Source organism: Galeopterus variegatus, unplaced genomic scaffold (assembly GCF_000696425.1).
Source record: "Galeopterus variegatus unplaced genomic scaffold, G_variegatus-3.0.2 Scaffold459, whole genome shotgun sequence".
Lineage (NCBI taxonomy): Eukaryota > Metazoa > Chordata > Mammalia > Dermoptera > Cynocephalidae > Galeopterus > Galeopterus variegatus.
Genome location: NW_007726570.1, coordinates 263673 through 266371, shown reverse-complemented (window position 1 = coordinate 266371; position 2699 = coordinate 263673).

The window sequence follows — 2699 nt, the reverse complement described above, 5'->3', positions numbered from 1 at the left end:
GGATAGTTTAGTGTTAACATCTTTCATGTAAATATTTCAGTTCGACACATTGACTTTCCCTCTTCTGTTTCAACAAAGTATGTCATGCTTTGGAAAACACATAGCTGCATCTTGGTTTTAAACAAAGATAGCATCCCTGAGCACCCTTCAGTTTCCTGTCCCTCCTCTTCCTTCTCCCCACCAAGATATTATTTGCCCCCAGGAGTGTTTTCCCTTTACATAGCAAGATGCTGAAAGTGACGTCATTCAGACTTGGCAGAGCTCTGTGCTTTTTACTTGGTGCTGGGCACTTTGGGTTTTTTGTTTGTTTATTTGTTTGGGTTTTTTTCAATGTTTTGTTATAAATGGAGCAACCAACTGTTCAAATGCACTATAGCCTCTCCGAACATGATTGCACTTGACATTGATATGTATTGGGATTTCTTTTTCTTTTCTCTTTTTCATAATTAGGCGAGGCTCAAGGAACGTGGTAGAAGTGTAAAGTTAGAAACCGATGACCATCATTTTTAGGGTGAAAGCAAGTGACCAGATCTAGCCTAGGCCTACCCTGGAACCCCCATTCTGGCTACCACGCACAGAAGAGATGGGTTTTCGGTCTCCATGCCCCTGTCATTACACTTTGCTCTGTCAGTTCACACTCTGCGAAGGAGAGTAAGTCATGCCTGATAACAGGACAGTCACACTGTAGGGCCAGCACGGTGTAGAGAGACTGAGGCCGTCCTACGCCCCTTCACCGTGGCCCTCTTTTGTGCAAAGGTTGGATCATTTCTGTCATCTGAGACAGTCTTTAATGGGCAAAAATCCAGGAGTAATTAAGACAATAATAGTACACACCCAGCAAGAAAAACATGCCCTGTTTAAAGAAGAAATCCCAGCAGCATTGAAAGCAAGGATTCTGCGTCTTTGAGGAGGAAAGAGAGATCTCGAAATCAAAAGCAACGGCCACCAATGACTTACTAAGCTCCTCTCTGGCAGAAAGGAAAAATTTACGAATTCTTCTTTTTCCTGGTGAGATCATGGGGGTGGGAGAAGTCAAGATTTGAAATTTTTTCCCAAAGTTTAAGTTTTGCAAAGAACTATTTTTTTATCACACCTAATTGCAGAAAATAAAATAAAAATTACCGAAGGGCACTATCTTTTTTGTTTGATCTAATAGTAGGACAAGTCTTATTACATAGTTACTATTCACTACTAGTCTTTGCTTGAACCCCGAAAAAAAAAAAATCCTTTACAAATAACACAGTAGAAGCTTCATAACACCATTCCAGTTGTTTTCTTTCTGTTAAATCTGTAACTCTATCCTGATTTTATCTCTCTGAAGACTTCTGGATATTTACAACATAAGGAAAGTTTTGTTTTCCTAATTCAAGGCCTTCACGAAAAACATAATCATGAAAGGCATTTCTATTTAAAGTAAAAATGCTAAGTTCTAGAAATTTGCTTTATAATAAAAAAAAGGTTTCAATTCAACTTGATTACTTTGCATCTATTTCCAAAGATTCATTCAGAATTGTTTTTCAGAAAACACTTTCCAAAAATTATTCCAAATACCTTGTTATGTGTAACTTCTTGCTGAGTATCTTCGGTCTTGAGCTAATTTCTTTTTCTCAGCGCCTTCAGGTCCTTTAAAACTATTACTAAACTCTCTTCTCTCGGCTGACAATAACTTTTTTTTTCTTTTGACTATAACTATTTCTTATCTAGGTAATTTCTAAATGTTTCATGGAAGAAAATGGAAAGAAAAAAATATGCTATTTTCCTGAAAACACCCGCTTTGAAACTATTTCAAAAGTGACAAAAAGCGTTTCCTTTCAGGTTCCTAGTTGCCCAGTGAGAAGCTGCCTGACTTGGAGGCCTCCCTAAAACCTCGGCTGGTGATCTGTGTCCCGTTTCTAATACCAGGGTGACTTTCTGAGCACTCCTTAGGGCGATTTGTGTCCTGTGAGTTTTGGCACGTTGGGAAGGGTCTACTAAATGAAAAGCCGTTTGCAAAATCAGGGTCCGCTTCAGAGAACCTAAGAAAACCTAAGAAACTCCTTGAGACATCATATTTGAAAAATATTTGAAGATTGTTCACTTGAGTAAATACTTAAGCCTGCCCTCCCTCACTTTCTCCGGCCTGTAGCCATATTACTCACCCTCAAAGAATTCATCAATATTCAACTGGCTCTCTAATTTGCTGATGTAGCAAAAGGAGTTTAATAAAGAAAACTGTTGCAGTTTTTCTTTAGAGGACATGCCACAAACTCAACTTTTATCTTAAAGCGCTGGAATCTTCTGCCCTTGTACCAATTTGGGTAGGAAAATAAATGCTTACATTCAGCAACCCAAGCAAATTTACCCACGAAGCCGAGCCTCAAAAGCCCAGGAAAGCCTTTCACCCCAAGGACACCAGAGCTTTATAAATGATCTATCTGAGGATTTAGAAGCTTGTTCAGTCACGTCTGACAGCCCAGCAAACTTTCAGCCCTATCCACGAAGGGTTTTGAAGACGTTAATGGGAAATTGCAGCTTAGTAATAAGAGTTTTTAGCGCCCACCGCAACCGTGCAAGTATCAGCCGTTTTACAATCTTTCCTGAAAAGAAAATCTTGGTCTGTAAAATTTTTTTGGTTGACTTTTCAAAACAGCTTTGCAGACCCTGGAACATTGTACTCTCCTTCTCTCCCACCCCTTCCCTCCACCCCTACTCCCCCCACC